The sequence below is a fragment of the Nicotiana tabacum genome, chromosome 8 (genome assembly GCF_000715075.1).
Source record: "Nicotiana tabacum cultivar K326 chromosome 8, ASM71507v2, whole genome shotgun sequence".
Taxonomy (NCBI): Eukaryota; Viridiplantae; Streptophyta; class Magnoliopsida; order Solanales; family Solanaceae; genus Nicotiana; species Nicotiana tabacum.
The window spans coordinates 93,400,329-93,417,459 of NC_134087.1; positions in this window are offsets into that span (position 1 = coordinate 93,400,329).

The window sequence follows — 17,131 nt, forward strand, 5'->3', positions numbered from 1 at the left end:
ACTCTTAATAAATAATTTTTTCAATGCACAAATATAGTAATTTTTCTGAAAGTAATAACGTGTTAATAATTCTTTGTCATGTTGTGGATTCGCTTGCGTAGTGCTGTTATGACTAAGCCAATAAATTTTGTCTAGATTACACATTCGTTAGCGTAGTGTGATTATGACATTTTATTATTATTATTATTATTTTATCAAAAAAGTAAAAGCGGACATAAGAAAAGCATAAAAATCAAATAAATCACCGTTTATCCAAGTTTAATTCAAGCCAAATGTAGTCAATAAAGCGACCGTGCTAGAACCACGGGACTCGGGGAATGCCTTACACCTTCTCCCCGGTCAACAGAATTCCTTATCCTGACTTTGTTTTCGCGGACCAATAGTAAAAGAGTCAAACCTTCTTTTGAATTGGGATTCAAATAAAAGGTGACTTGGAACACCGACAAAAATCAATTCCAAGTGGCGACTCTGTAAATAAAATAATCCCTATTTCAAAATTGTCACTTTAATTGGAAAAACTCTTTAACCCACAATCCATAACCCTCATTATCTTTTGGAGGGGTAAAAAGGGGTGTGACAGCTCTGGCGACTCTGCTGGGGAGGTACTCAAGAATTCGAGCTTGTACATTGAATTTATTTGGCTTTATTAATTTTTTGTATATAACTGTGATCTATTTGGGAATAATGTGCTACTTGCTTGCTCTTTACCGCTTTGATATTGTTGAACTGTTTTATAAATTGTCTTCTTGTGCACCCCCTTTGAGTCTTCTGAATACAACCTCGGGAATCGCGGATACGCGCCCCATTCTTTGTTGAGATAAAGCCGGTGGGCCTGGGCTCCCGATGAAGGATTATTAGCACCCATATTTAAGAACGGGGAGGGTCCAGTAGTTAAGCCGGAGAAGTATTGCTCCCGGTACGCTACCCCTTCCCAACTCGAGTTGTTCGCTCGTTTTATGGTCAGTCTAGATACGCCTCATCCCCTAGGACTTTTAAAATATAGAAGAACAAGCCACATGACTGGTTATCCCTAGTAGGATCGTTTTGTTGCATCATATGCACTTGACTTAGCGAAGCTCAGCACAGGGGTCGAGTCCGTATAAGACAGGTATCCTTTTTGAGACCATCATGTTTACTTATGTGCTACTTGTTGCATCATTTGGAAGGCTTGCTTGCATTTGTTGACCGTCTTTAGAAAATTAGTTGAGCGAAAAAAGAAAAAGAAAAGTCATTCCCCAGTTTTGTACAGGTAATTCGTTTTTACCAAATAAAAATAATATAAAAATGGTCTAGTCTTGGTTTGAACTACGCAGGTCCGATTCTCACAATTTTAGTGGGGTACGTAGGAAACCTTCATCAGGGTTGGCCCCCATTTTTGCAAGAGTTTTCGAAATCGGTGTGTCCATAATATTTTTCTTTTAATAAATAAAAAAAATCGATAGTTTTGCTTCTTTTTTTTCTCTTTACTTTTTCATTGTTTTGTCTTTACGTCCAATCATGTTTTTTTAATACAACCTCGAAACCTTCTTCGGAGCCATCGAAGGGTTGTTTTCGTAGATATAGCTAATATTTTACCATTTTTTCCCCAATGTGGAACCATTTTTGCCGAAATTGCCTTAAAACCTTTCTCGGAAGTGCCAAAGGGCTATTTTTATACAAAATGATTACTTTGGTCGTTTTTAACACCTTTCACCATTTCGTCTTTTTTGACCATTTTTTGCCGGGACAGTCTTTCAACCTTCCTCGGAAGTGTCGAAGGGCTATTTTCGTAAAAATAGTCATTTCTTTTTTGTCATGTCGTCCTTTGTTACCAACCATTTTTTCCAATGTCAACCTTACATATATATTATTATTTTTTAAAAAAAACTTTTATTTATTTTTTATCCATGTATTCAGATGTTTTTACCGAGACTGCATTAGTACTTTTCTTGGAGGTGTTGAAGAGCCATTTTCATAAAAATAATCATCTTGTCCTCTTCGTCGCCTTTTATAATTTGCCCTTTGTCCATCCATTTTTGTTTCCTCGGCGAGATACCTGAGTAATCCTTCTAGAGTCTACCTCTTATCATATGAAGTTTGTCAGTTGTCTTATCCAGAAGTCTGTTTGGTGTCATTTCTTCGAGTTAAGATTTGGACCCGACCTCATAATTTTATTTATACAGGTACGATATGGATTCAGTTAGTGGGAGACCTGACAAGAGGCTGAGAGATGAAGAGCACTCGCCGTTTAAGATTGTCGACAAAGTGCCCAGGTTATTGAAGCGATGGTGGAATAACATGGATGGGTTTGAGCAAGGAAAGATCAAAGATTATTTGAAAAACTTGGTAAACATTATGGAAATTGAGCCCAAACGAGAACTCATTGAGGTTTTGGTTTATTTCTGGGACCCGAAGAATAATGTGTTTCGTCTCAATGGGTTTGAAATGACTCCTACCTTGGAGGAATTTGCTGAATATACCGACCTGGGGCATAAGAGTCGAACAAAGAGACTTTTGGCTCCCAGGGACGTTACTGCTACCAAGTTCCTTGAGCAGATATGGATCAGCCACACCGAGATAGCACATGTGGCGCAAGGGCAGGTCCACCTAGATTTCTTGTATGACAGGTACATGCATGAAAAGGGGTTCTCAGAATATGGGAAGAAGCTAATTAACAAACAGAACCAACACACATGGCGAGGCCATGGACGGAAAGCATTCATTGTAGCTTTCTTGGGGTGCATGGTCTTCCCGAGAGAGGATCAGAAGATCAACATTCGGTTATCTGGGATAGTCACAGCCATGATGAAAAGAAATGATTCTTATATTCTTCCAATGGTGTTAGCAGATACCTTACGTGCCTTGACCAGGTGCTGGGAAGGAAAAGGTTTCTTTGAAGGTTGCAACCTCCTGCTCCAGATGTGGTTCATGGATCATCTTTTCCGTCGTCCTTATCAGGTAGACCACCGTACTTGTTGGGATAATCATGTTCGCCAGTATAATGCTAGATTGAAGAGTGAGCTGGAGATCCGCATTTTCCCAGAAAGTGTCAATGATTGGAGAGAGTATCTTCACTCCTTAACAGATGACAGATCACATGGAATTATCCTTGGTTCACCGTGGAATATGTCATCTATAAGTCATCTTGCCATCCGTTTCTGATCTTAATGGGGCTTCGAGGTTATCAGCCATATGTTCCCATGAGAGTTCTACGTCAGTTGGGTCACAAACAAATAGTTCCCCCGGTAGAGACTATGGAAAATTTTATCTAGGAAGCAACATCAGAGGATCTCATTCGTGAAGCTTATGCTCAACGTGTTTGGAATGGCACTAAGATACTCGAGCATGGCACTATGGTGGCAGATCGAGGAAGTGGTGAGTTGAATCCTTCTTATCTTGAGTGGTTCTATAATCAAGATGCTCTCGCAGATAAACCAGGGACAGTTGTGAATAGCACCGCAGAGTGGGAGGCTGAGATTCGAAACAGAGTTGGGCTGGCTACGGAAGAGATTAAAAGGGGTTATGAATCTGACTTTGGAGCACTGCAAGAAGAGCTTAGCATCGTTAAAGTAGACAAGGATCTGTTGTATGATACTTTTGAGAAAGAGAAAGCTCAGCGGGCACGAGAGAGGCAAGCACTCAAATCCCAAATTCGAAAGAAGAACATGGTCACAACCGCACATCAACAAGAAGAGAGAGAAACCCAGTTCAGGGTAGTCTGTGATCATGAGCGCATGAGTTACGCTCCACTAATCAAAGGTTTAAGGGATCAGTTAGAAGGAGTTGAATCGAGCAACGAGAGACAGATCGCGGAGTTTGAAGTAGAAAGACATCACTACCAGAGTATGATAAATCGGTTGGAGGGGGAGTTACTAGAAAATCGGTGCCAGAAAGATATGGCCTTGGACCGCGAGCATGATGCGTTGGATCTAGTTGAGACACGTGGTCAGCAAAATCAAGAGTTGCATGTGGCTCAAGAATACATTAAAGGAAAGATCCTTGAGGTAGCCACATATACCTCAAGAGCATGCAGGAGTTGCCAGGGAATGACGCCCGAGCGGTTTGCAAAAGTATAATTAAACATTGCTCATTATATATCTGCAGACTTGGAGAGGATATACCGCAATATTGGGGGTCAGGCGCAGGAACAAGAGCCTTGATTACAGTGATGTTGGTGGATTCTACTGCAGAGATCGAAGTCTTCTTTTAGTTATCAGTCCTTTTTCATTATTCTTTTGTTGTTTTTGAGTCTGTAAGAGTCTTTTGGCATTTTGAGTCTTGTTATTTTGCCTTTTATCTTAAAAAATCTGTTTTAGTCAGGTTTGGTCTTGTTTATCTTTATGTAACTCTTACATTTTGAGTCTTGTATAAAAAAAAGGAATTATTTTTCAATGAAAAGATTTTTGTTTAGAAAAATTCTAAAATGAACCAAAAAGATGTTTGTTTTGTAAAAAAAAAGGTCTTGTATCTGAACTACGTAATGATCTGATTCATGCGGCGACATGATACGTAGGCAACCCATAAAAGGTTCGATCAAGTATTCATTTTAAAATGGCTCTAAAGTAAGGGATCAAATAAGGCGAGTGAAAAAAAACGAGAAAAAAAAGAAAGAAATAACAGTGTCAATAAGCAACAAGCTGATAAGCCGGAATGAAACATTGAAGCCTTCCAAAAGCATTTTAGAAATGGTGGCGATGTTAGGAGCATGACATATTACGTGTAATTCATATCTATAAAATGCCTAACCCTAACACGTTTGTTGTCTCTTAATCCAGTAAGTTTAAGGTGGTTGGTTTGTGGTAAATCTGGCAGCACATCATTACTTCACAAGATCTAAGGGACCAGTAGTAATGGATAACAGTGATGAAATCGAGTTGGTCAGTGACAATCCGCAGGGTCAGTCAGTTGAGCAAGAGTCTGAGGAGATAAGAAAATTGAGACAACAACTGTCAGATGTATTGATAGCTTGGGTTTCTGGTCGACCTCCACCCCAGGGTCCCTCAGAGGGAACTTACACCATACCCCAGGCTACTTAACCCCCGCTCCATGCAACGAGCGACCCCATTCTACCACCAGGGTATGTGCCGAACTACAGCCTTCATGCTGCCCCCAGTACCTCTAATATGCGACCTCCAGTCGCACCAGTCAGGAACACCCCTCTCGTCGTGTCTGGCGCACCGGTATATACAATCCTGCCACCACCTCCTGTGACGAGGACAAATAATGAGCCATCATCTCATGCTTATGATGGACAATACTATTCTCCGAATATGGCTTTTGGGGTCTCAGCTCCATACAATCAGACTCCTCGATACGAATCACCAGTGGAAAATGAAATGCTTGCCACGACAATTGAGCCAGATGAGATGGCCAGGAAAATGAAAAGTCTTGAACAAAATATAAAGAACATACAGGGACTAGGTGGTCACAAAAGTGTTTCATTTAGTGATCTATGCATGTTCCCTCACATCCATTTGCCACGAGGGTTCAAGACCCCAAAATTTGAGAAATATGATGGACACGGCGACCCTATCGCCCACTTGAAAAGGTACTGCAACCAGCTGAGGGGTGTAGGAGGAAAGGAAGAGCTGTTGATGGCTTACTTTGGAGAAAGCCTTGTGGGGGTAGCTTACGAATGGTTCATTGACCAAGACATCTCTCACTGGCATGTTTGGGATGACATGGCTTAGGCCTTCGTCAAGCAATTTCAATACAACATTGATATTGCACCAGACCGTAATTCCCTATCCAATATGAATAAAAAGCCGACGGAAAGCTTTAGGGAGTATGCCATCAAGTGGAGGGAGCAAGCAGCCAGAGTTAAGCCACCCATGGATAATCATGAGTTGATCACTGTCTTTTTGGAGGCTCAAGAGCCTGATTATTTCCAAAACATGATGTCTGCAATGGGTAGGCCTTTTGCTGAAGCAATCAAGATAGGGGAAATGGTCGAAAATGGCCTAAAGACTAGCAGAATTGTAAGTCAGGCTGCTCTCAAAGCCACCACCCAAGCGATCCAAAATGGGTTGGGAAGCTTTGCAAATAGGAAAAAGAGAGATGAAGGTTCTATGATGACCTCGAGATCCAGGGAAGTTCAAAGAGGGGCATCGCACCCTTATGTGCAAGTTCAGCAGGGGCGATCCAGTTACCCTCAACATTACTATCCCCCGCCAATTTCTCAATACTCCATGGGCCCACCATAATATACAGTGTTCAATGCTTAATCATATGCTCGGCCTCCCAATCAGCAGGTACGGGCACCAGCTCCAAGGGGCCCCCGACCTCAGCAACAAAATTTTCGGGCACCCTACAATGCTCGTCCCAGGCAGGATTATGGTCGAGAGTAGAGGCCGGCAAAAATATTCACTCCATTAGCTAAATCATACTCTAGTCTATTCCAGAAGCTGAAGCAAATGGGCGTGATTGGACCCATCGCTCCCCACCATATGCATCCGAATTCACATGGATTTCAAGCAAATGCTAGATGTGAATATCATTCAGGTGCCCCGGAGCATAGCACCGATGACTGTTGGACTCTGAAAGGATCCATAGAAAGACTCATTTCTGAAAAATTAATTCTAGTAACAAATGGCGATGACCCTCCTAATGCGACAAACAACCCGTTGCCGGAACACAATGATGTTCATTTCGTGGGAATGATTGGCCGAGATCAGGAATACAAGCCGGTCGGCCAAACAGAAATGACAGTGGGAGCAATTCAAGAAGGAACAAGTCTGGAAGTAAGACCAAGCCGAGATGTGCCGTTTATTGTGAAAGGCGCCTCGAACTTAGAAAAGGTAACTTTATTTGTGCCCAAGGTCTCGAGGTTAGAGGTTCGCTCCAATGTTCCAAGCCTAAGGTTGTATGTCCTTGGAGGCCACCCCGTCACAAGGCAGAATCGTGGCGGTACGAATGGCATAATAGAGCCGATCATAATCAAACCTACCGTGCAACCCCTTGTGACAAACACGAAAACTGTTCCTTGGAACTACAACAAAACTGTGATGACCTACAAAGGCAAGGAAATCATAGAGGAAGTAGGGGAAACTAGAGGTTTGACTCGATCGGGGAGGTGTTATTCTCCAGAAGAGTTGATGAAGGCCAAGCAAATCAGAGGAGGCCAATTGCCAATAAAGAAGCCAGTCACTGAAGCAGAGGCATAAGAGTTTTTGAAGAAAATGAAAGCTCAGGATTACTCAATCATTGACTAGCTAAGAAAGACTCATGCCCAAATCTCTCTACTATCTCTGCTCATACATTCCAAAGAGCATGCACGTGTACTAATCAAGGTCCTGAACGAGGCACATATCTCAGAGGAGACCACAGTGAATCAGTTAGAGAAGATGGCCAGTAGATTTTTTGAGGTAAACAGAATCTCATTTACCAATGATGAACTTCCCGAGGAAGGAGCCGGGCATAATAGGGCTTTGAACTTGATGGTCAAATGTGAGGGGCATTATGTAAAGAGAGTCATGGTTGATGGAGGCTCAAGTGTAGATGTATGCCTTCTCTCTACTTTGCAAAGCATGAAGATCAATACGGACAGAATCCGACCCAGCAATGTTCTCATCCGGGCTTTCGATGGCTCAGCGAGAGACACCATGGGGGAAATCAACCTCACCATGACGATTGGGCCGGTGGACTTTGAGATTGTTTTCCAAGTAGTAGACATGGTCACTTCTTATAACTTTCTTCTTGGAAGGCCATGGATCCATACAGCCCGAGCTGTGCCATCCACATGGCACCAGATGCTCAAATTCAAACACGACAGGCAAGAAATTATTATTTACGGAAAAGACGAGTCTTCCGTTTATAAAGACCCGTTAATCCCCTGTATTGAGTCCAAGGAAGGGTATGAGTCCATTGTCTATCAGGCTTTTGAAGTGGTTGTTCTGGACCATGTCGAGGAAGGAAAGCCCATTCTGCATCCTCGTCTTTCCGCCACATCTGTAATGGTGGCTACGGTTATGATGAGACAAGGTTATGAGCCAGGAAAAGGTTTGGGGGCATCATTGCAAGGAATTTCAGAGCCTATTTCTCCGTTAGGCAACCGGGGTACTTTTGGCTTAGGCTTCAGGCCAACACAAGCAGACAAAAACAAATCCAAACACCGCAAAAAGAGTGGATGGGTCTTGTAACAACCTATCCCTCATATTTTCTACACTTTTGTTAAGCCACGACTCCGAGAGGGTCAAAATTCCTCGGCGCATGCAAACATTGATGAAATTTGCCATGACCTCAGTGAGATGTTTTCTGAAGTGAATATGATCCAGGCTGGTGAAGGCACTAGTCGTGCCGATGTGCAACTAATTGACCTAGACACCATGCTCACCAACTGGGAAGCAACTCATCTCCCCACAAGGAATGAGTCTTGGTAGTCTTCTTTTGCAGCTTCTTTTTTGTATTTTGGGTTACTTTCAGGGTTGTAATCCAAATATCTCAGGATGATTGTTTTGTTTTGATGTTAACCCTTCTATCCTTTCGAATTCAATAAAATGCAGTTCAGTTTCCTATTAAGTTTCCTATCTTTTCCTTTTCCTAATTCTGGTCATTTTATTTTCATTTCAGTTTTGTTAATGTCGGCTTTAATAACATGACATGCATGCGGAATTCATACCCTGATCTTGAAAAGCTGTCTAATATCGAAATAACGCATCAAAGGTTGAATATGAGGAAGATGAGATTGTTGAGGAAATAAAAGGAGAGCTGGAACAATTTGAAAACAAGCCTAAGCCAAACCTCAATGAAACTGAGACGATTAATATCGGAAGTCCTGAAGAAGTTAGAGAAACGAAGATAAGCATTCACACTGGACAAAAAACCAGAGATATCTTGATTTAACTTTTATTTAAATATAGAGATGTGTTTGCTTGGTCTTACGATGATATGTCGGGTTTAAGTGCTGATTTGGTGGTTCATAAGCTTCCTACGTATCCTGGTTTTCCACCAGTCCAACAAAATCAACGAAAATTTAAAACAGACATGAACGACAAAATCAAAGAAGAAATAATGAAGCAACTAAGCACCAATGTGGTCAGAGCTGTCCGATACACCACCTGGGTGGCAAATGTTGTGACCGTGCTAAAGAAGGATGGAAAAACCAGAGTTTGTGTCGACTATAGGGACCTGGACAAAGCAAGTCCAAAGGATAATTTTCCTTTGCCAAACATCCACATTCTTGTAGATAATTGCACAAAGCATGAGATCCAATCATTTGTGGATTGCTTTGCTGGGTACCACCAAATTCTAACGGATGAGGATGATGCAGAAAAGACCGCTTTCACCACGCCATGGGGTACTTATTGTTACAGAGTCATGCCATTCGATTTAAAGAATGCAGGGGCAACTTACATGAGGGCCATGACCACCATTTTTCATGACATGATGCACAAAGAGATTGAAGTATATGTCGACGATGTCATCATAAAATCAAAGACACAAGCCGATCACGTGTGTGATTTGAAAAAGTTCTTCGAACGGCTTTGTAGATATGACCTTAAGCTTAATCCAGTCAAGTATGCATCTGGGGTCCCATCTGGGAAACTCCTCGGTTTTATAGTTAGCCGGAGAGGCATCGAATTGGATCCATCTAAGATAAAGTCCATTCGAGATCTGCCACCCCCGAAGAACAAAAAAGAGGTCATGAGTTTGCTGGGGAGGTTGAACTACATCAGTAGGTTCATTTCTCAGCTCACAACCACGTGCGAGCCCATCTTTAAGTTGCTGAAAAAGGATGTCGCTGTTAGATGGATAGACGATTGCCAAAAGGCTTTTGACAGGATCAAAGATTATCTATCAAAACCCCCTGTACTGGTCCCACCTAAACCTTGTAGGCCTTTGTTTTTATATCTATCAGTGATGGATAATTCCTTTGGATGCGTTCTGGGGCAACATGATGCAACAGGCAGAAAGGAACAGGCAATATATTATTTGAGCAAGAAGTTCACCGATTATGAGGTTAAGTACACCCTTTTAGAAAGGACATGTTGTGCCTTGACTTGGGTCGCTCAGAAGTTGAGACATTATCTTTTGGTCTACATTACTTACCTCATATCCATAATGGAACCCTTGAAGTACATCTTCCAAAAGCCAATGCCCACTGGCAGGCTAGCAAAATGGCAAATCCTGCTCACAGAGTTTGACATCATCTATGTCACTCGCACCGCTATGAAAGCACAGGCTTTGGCAGATCATTTGGCAGAGAATCCAGTTGATAATGAGTACATGCCACTTAGCACATACTTCTCGGACGAAGAGGTCAACTCGATAGAGGAAGTGGTTCGAGACGATCACCCTGTATGGAAAATATATTTTGATGGGGCTGTCAATATCAAAAGAGTTGGGATCGGGGAAATCCTCATCTCACCTATTGGACACCATTACCCTGCGACGGCCCGACTTCGGTTCTTTTGTACTAATAATACGGCAGAATACGAAGCTTGTATCATGGGTTTGAAAATGGCCATCGATTTGGATGTGCATGAACTATTAGTTATGGGAGATTCTAACTTGCTTATCCAGCAAGTCCAAGGCAAATGGGAGACTCGAGACATCAAACTTATTTCGTACAGACAATGTGTGCGAGACTTGAGCAAAAGATTCAAATCTATCGAGTTCAGGTACATTCCCCGGTTTCACAACGAGCTAGCCGATGCCTTGGCTACTCTAGCCTCGATGCTCCCTTATCTAGGCAACACTCATATTGATCCACTAGAAATCCAAGTTCAGAATCAACACGGTTACTGTAATACAATCGAGACAGAACCAGATGGTGAACCATGGTATCATGACATAAAACAATTCCTGAAAACAAGAGAATATCCAGAGCATGCCAAAGGAGATCAAAAAAGAACTATAAGGCGACTCGCCAGTGGTTTCTTCCTGAATGGGGAAATTCTGTACAAGAGGACCCCAGATTTAAACTTGTTGAGATGCATAGATGCTACAGAAGCAGAGCGGATCATGAGTGAAGTGCATTCAGGGGTATGCGGACCTCACATGAATGGATATGTTTTGGCAAAGAAGATTCTACGGGCATGGTATTACTGGCTTACCATGGAGCGAGATTGCTTCAGATTTGTTCGCAAGTGTCACCAGTGCCAAATTCATGGTGACTTGATTCACTCGCCTCCTTCGGAGTTGCATCCCATGTCCTCTCCTTGGCCTTTCGTTGCTTGGGGAATGGATGTTATTGGGCCAATCGAGCCAAAGGCTTCAAATGGTCATAGATTCATTTTGGTTGCAATTGATTACTTCACCAAGTGGGTGGAAGCCGTCACTTTCAAAGCAGTCACCAAGAAAGCAGTGGTAGACTTTGTTCACTCCAACATCATTTGTTGCTTTGGTATCCCAAAGACCATTATCACTGACAATGCAGCCAATCTAAATAGTCATTTGATGAAGGAGGTATGCGAACAATTTAAAATCATGCATCGCCATTCTACCCCTTACCGGCCAAAAGCCAATGGAGCAGTTGAAGCGGCAAACAAGAACATCAAGAAGATTCTTAGGAAGATGATCCAAGGTTCTAGGCAATGGTATGAAAAGTTGCCTTTTGCTCTTTTGGGATACCGTACGACTGTTCGCACATCTGTTGGTGCAACTTCGTATCTTCTTGCATACGGAACTGAAGTTGTAATACCCGCTGAAGTCGAAATTCCCTCTCTCCGAATTATTGTGGAATCAAAGATTGAAGACACCGAGTGGGTCAAGACCCGATTAGAAAAACTGATGTTGATCAATGAAAAACGGCTAGCAGCAGTGTGTTTCGGCCAGTTATACCAGCAAAGAATGGCACGCGCTTACAATAAGAAAGTGCACCCAAGGCAGTTTGAGGTAGGCCAGCTGATTTTGAAATGCATCCTTCCGCACCAGGTAGAAGTTAAAGGAAAGTTCGCCCCGAACTGGCAAGGACCCTACATCATCAAGAAAGTATTACCAAAAGGGGCCTTCCACTTGGTAGATGAAGAAGGACGGGTACCAGACATGACTATTAATGCAGATGCAGCTAAAAGATATTATGTCTGATATATACCCATTGTAGAATTTTCACGCATTGATTTTCTCAGATTGAAGTGGCGAAGGCTATCATTTGCTCGCTATTCCAAATAGGTGTCACCCTTTTTGTTAATCCTTTTGAGCCATATTTGTCTTCCTTTTTTCTCACTTCTTGGAACTTATGTACTTGTAAAACAACAACAACAACAACAACAACAACAACAACAACAACAACAACAACAACAACAACAACAAATCTCTGAGTCATTGAACTACGTCTAACCTGATTCCGAAAGGATACATAGGCAGCCTTACCCTGGGTTCGGTCCCATCAGAACAAAAGGTCCATATTCCCAATACTCTAAAATTGGGACAGAAGTTTGTTTTATTTCACATTTTTTTTGTCTCTGTAAAAATGATTCCAAAAGTTGTAATTCAGTTTAAGGTTCATTTCGCCTTTTTTCCTTTCAAGAACTTTTGATCGATGTTTTTTAAGAATGATTGAAGTCCCCATGCCAAAGGTATTGGGTAACCTCCCTCATACAGTATCTTAGTCAAAAAAAAAAAGAAATGAGAGAGTCTTATCACTGAAAACCCGCACGGGCACTGTAAGGCGATAGTGAGAAGAGAAATGAGAGAGTCTTATTGATGAAAACCCAGATGGGCACCATAAGGTGACGGTTAGTAGAGAAATGAGAGAGGTTAGTTAGCGAAAACCTGCAATGGGCGCTACTAGCCGAATAAGGGTCTTTGATTCTCCGGCATGAGCACAACCAAGACAAATTCAAGATGAACATTTGCGGCGGATTTTGAGAATTAGACAGCTCAGACAGATCAGGCATCCAGTCCAAAATGCATGTCATGATTCATTAAAGTCGGCACATACCTCCAGATAAGTCTCCCTATTCCTTTCCCCGAAAGGGACACCTTTTGTTTAAGCACAGTTCTTTTTCGCTTCCAATTATTATTCTGTTTTTACCCATAATTTTTCTTTGAGTCCCCTTCGGTCTAATCCTGCATCAAAATTGAAGCAAAGAAAGGGCTGCAAAACTGGCTACAACCTCCCCGTAATGTCGAGCACAATTTGGGGCATATATGGCATTGACGAAGGCATGAATCCATCTCTAATCTCATTCGATAAAACAAACAAAGTGTCCAAAAAAAGAGCTGAAAAGGTCGCCTAAGCAAGACCTGCTTTATGAGAAAAGTTGATGAGCACTACGAACACAAAGTGATACTGGGGTAAGACAACTGAGTTTGATTTTAGAGAAAAATGCATTGCCTTAGAGACAAGGGTAGCGGTACCATGGACATCTGGGTATGAAATAGTTGGGGGCAACATTGCAAAGCCAAGGTCTCTAGAAAATGATACAGAGCGGCATAACATCTCGGTACCACGCTGACAGAATCGATTCTTCGACAGCAGTGGTCGTGAATCAAGCTACTCAAGGCATCAAGGCCACAAACCAACCACCACTTTAAAAACTCATAAGTTTTTCTTTGTTTAAAGCAGGAACAAAGTAGTGCAGAATGTTGGTCCTAAGTGAACGAATGTCACCAAACGTAAGATCCTTAAAATCTCCATTTTTCTTTTATTTTCAGCATGCGTCACTATTGTTCACACCTCCTATTTCTGAAGCTTAATACTGCCCTTCCATATACTTTGAAATTACTATTCCTATCAGAATTACCCCTTTCCATGCCCAAACTATCCCTGAAGGCTTCTCAAAGTTACTGATTATACCCTCATCCTCAACAGTTGTAACCAATCCCCTAAATTAATCCAAAACTATCTAAGACTGATTAATTAGAACTCAGAAATCAACTAATCAAACTAACCAATCCCAAATGTTCAATTACACCAACTCAATCAAACTAAAAAAAACAGAAACCAGGATCGATCAAAGCAGAGCTTAAGCTACATGATCAACATTAAATTAAATTAAACTAATTCTTAACCAATAAACTCACAATCGACCATTCAAATATCAAACTCAGAACTAACAGCAATTGACAGAACTATACTAATACACAAAAATAAACCGTAAAATTAACAGAACACTTAATGAAACCAAGACTATAACTAAAACTTCAACCATGCGAGTAAAAAGAAACAGGAAAGACTCATAGAAGCACGAGGAACTCCGGCCAGTCACTGACGTCCGAATCCTTTCAGATTTTTGACACGCAACATCCTTAACCATGTGTTCTTACAAGAGAACACATGGTTAAGGATACTACGGTTCGAAATCATAAAGATTTTGGTTTAGGGTTTTGGCCAGAAATTCTTAGATCTGAGATTCGAGCCGTTTCGCAGAGATTTGAAGGAAAATAATCATGGATTAGTGTTGAGGGAAGACCGGGGATTGTGTGGTGTGACTTTGGGCTGGTTTGGATAAACCTGCGATCTGACCGAAAACTTCAATCGAAGATTCGACGAGCTCCGGCAACATTCGAGAAAAACTAATAACGGGAGTGGAAAGAGGGAGTGAGGAGGACGAGTGGTGTAAATTTGGGCTTGAACGGTGTAGGTGACGTTCACCGCCGGCGAGGGATTTGGGGGCGGCGTGGATTAAGGTTCGTGAGGATGAAGGAGATGGTCCGAATGGGGGGTGAGGGGGGGATTTTCAGACACTTATATACCAAACATCCTAGTTAGATCCGGACCGTTGGATTGATGAGATCCAACGGTCGTGATTGGGGCTGGGGAAACGACACCGTTTCAACACCTGGGAAGAGGACCGGGTAAGGATTGGGCCTGGTCCAGTTTGGAACGGGTTTAAAGGCATTTGGGCCTGAAAATTTCCAACGCATTGGCCCAAATTTTGGGTCTTTAATAAGACCACTTTTCTACTCTTATTTTCTTTTCTTACTTTTACAATTTTTATAATTTTCTAATTTTTATAAAGATGTAAAACTAACATGAAATCCTGATTGTTTCAAAACAAAGACTAATTAATTCCTAAAATTGTTTAAAAACTATTTCATGACAAATTCCCAATAAAAATCATTAAAATGCAAAAGTGAACTATTTTTTGTGATTTTTCATGCTTTGTTCTAAACAAATTATCCATTAATTGATACTAAATATAAAAATTAAAATCTAAATGCAAATGCATATTCTTTGTGTTTTATATGAATTAACATGCACAAATAAGATGCCAATAATTAACACAAAATGACACCAAAATTCACAAGAATTGTAAAAATAAAGAAAAATTATTTTGTTGGAATTTTTGGGAATTATTCATATATAGGGTAAAAATCACGTGCTCACAGCTGCCCCTCTTTGCTCGGAAACACGAAAGGTTTTCGGGCAAAGACAAGTGAGCAAATACGAGCGATTTTTGCCCGTTTGAAAATTCCGTGTGAAGCATTTTTGAAAAGTTTGACCGTATCCTGCTTCGAAGGTTGCCTACATATCCTGGGCTAAACAGGAATCAGGTCAGTGTAGTTCGGGAGTGTCTGGTAGCTGGGACTACCAGGAACTGTGATTGCACTGCGCTTGCTGCTGTTACTGCTGTTGTTACTGCTTGCTGACCTCCCTTATTACATCATGTCAAAGATAAAAGAAACTAAACTAACTATGCTCTATGAATTACAAAAATACTATCTAAATTCTTCAAACTTGCTCTTCTACTTCCTTGTTGCCTTGTTGTCTTATGTTTCCTTGTTGCCTCATTGTCTTGTGCTTTCTCGATAAAATTCCCTGTTGTTATTCCCCTGGTGAATTGAGATGTTATTCCCTCTCTCCAAACTGCTGAACTTGAATAAACTCGAACTCGAATGTATTCCTCTGTTATCCAGGCGGGCTCCTGACATGCTGAACTTAAAATTAAAACTACTCCTCTATTATCCAGGCGGGCTCCTGACTTCGACTGCTTAAAATATTTAACACCTCCATTTTCCGGCGAGCTCCTGACTGCTAAACTTAAAATTGAAACTACTCCTCTATTATCCAGGCGGGCTCCTGACTTCGACTGCTTAAAATTTTTAACACCTCCATTTTCCAGGCGGGCTCCTGACTGCTGAACTTAAAATTGAAACTACTCCTCTATTATCCAGGCGGGCTCCTGATTGCTAAAATTAAATTGTATGTCTATATTATCCAGGCGGACTCCTGATTTCTGAATTTTGAACTCTGTACCTCTGTTCTTCAGGCGGGTTCCTGACCTCAAAATAAACAAAGAGATTGATGGGAAGCTAAAAACTTGAATTGTGTCACCTCCGTTCTTCAGGCGGGCTCCTGATTGCTTAAAATTTGAATGGTATGTCTCTATTCTCCAGGCGGACTCCTGATTTCTGAATTTGAAATTGAATGTATTCCTCTGTTATCCAGGCGGGCTCCTGACTGCTCCAAACAATTATGAACCTAAGGTGTTACTTCTCACTGTACCAAGGTATCTTACCTGGGTATATGAATTACGTCCTATTATTCAGGAAGGTCCTGACAACTTGCACTTATTCTAATTATGCAAACTTTGCAACCAAATTGCATTCCCCTTATGCTATTCAGGATTATCTTGTATTTAATCAAACCGCACTTTGCGATCAAACCTGATTACTGCTTGTTTTTCCTTCTTGGAGAATTCCTTCTCAACGGCTAACTTTCTGCCCCTGTTACAATCAAAGAAAATTTCGTCAGTTTAAAACGGTGGTTAGTTGATGGCCTTCTTGCTGAAAAATCCTTCCACTGCCTTGCTTTGTGTTGACTGCCTTCCACGCACTGACCCTGAACCGCTTGACTTTCTGACCAACTTTTAAATTTCCCAACATCCGGCGACCTAAATGTTTTACACCCATGCTGTTATTTCATTTTCCTGACCTTTTGTTTAAGCTTTTGCCTTTCCCACGACATTCCCCAATCATTTCACCGATGAAACTTCCGTTAATTCCCTGTATTCCCCTTGACATCAAGTTATTTTTGACATGCTCTGACCACGTTGTGCTTTACAATTCTAGAAGCCGGTAGTGAGCTTTGAAGTCCTTTCTGCTTGCATTGACCAAGACTAGTACTGAAACATCTCAGCTAGATAAAACCCTCAAAAGAAAATGAAATGCGATGATTTTTGAGTCAAGGATAAGAAGAATCCAAAACCAGATGGCTGTTTTAAAAAGAGAAGGAAAAGAAACTTATCTGAGCGAGACAGCTGGT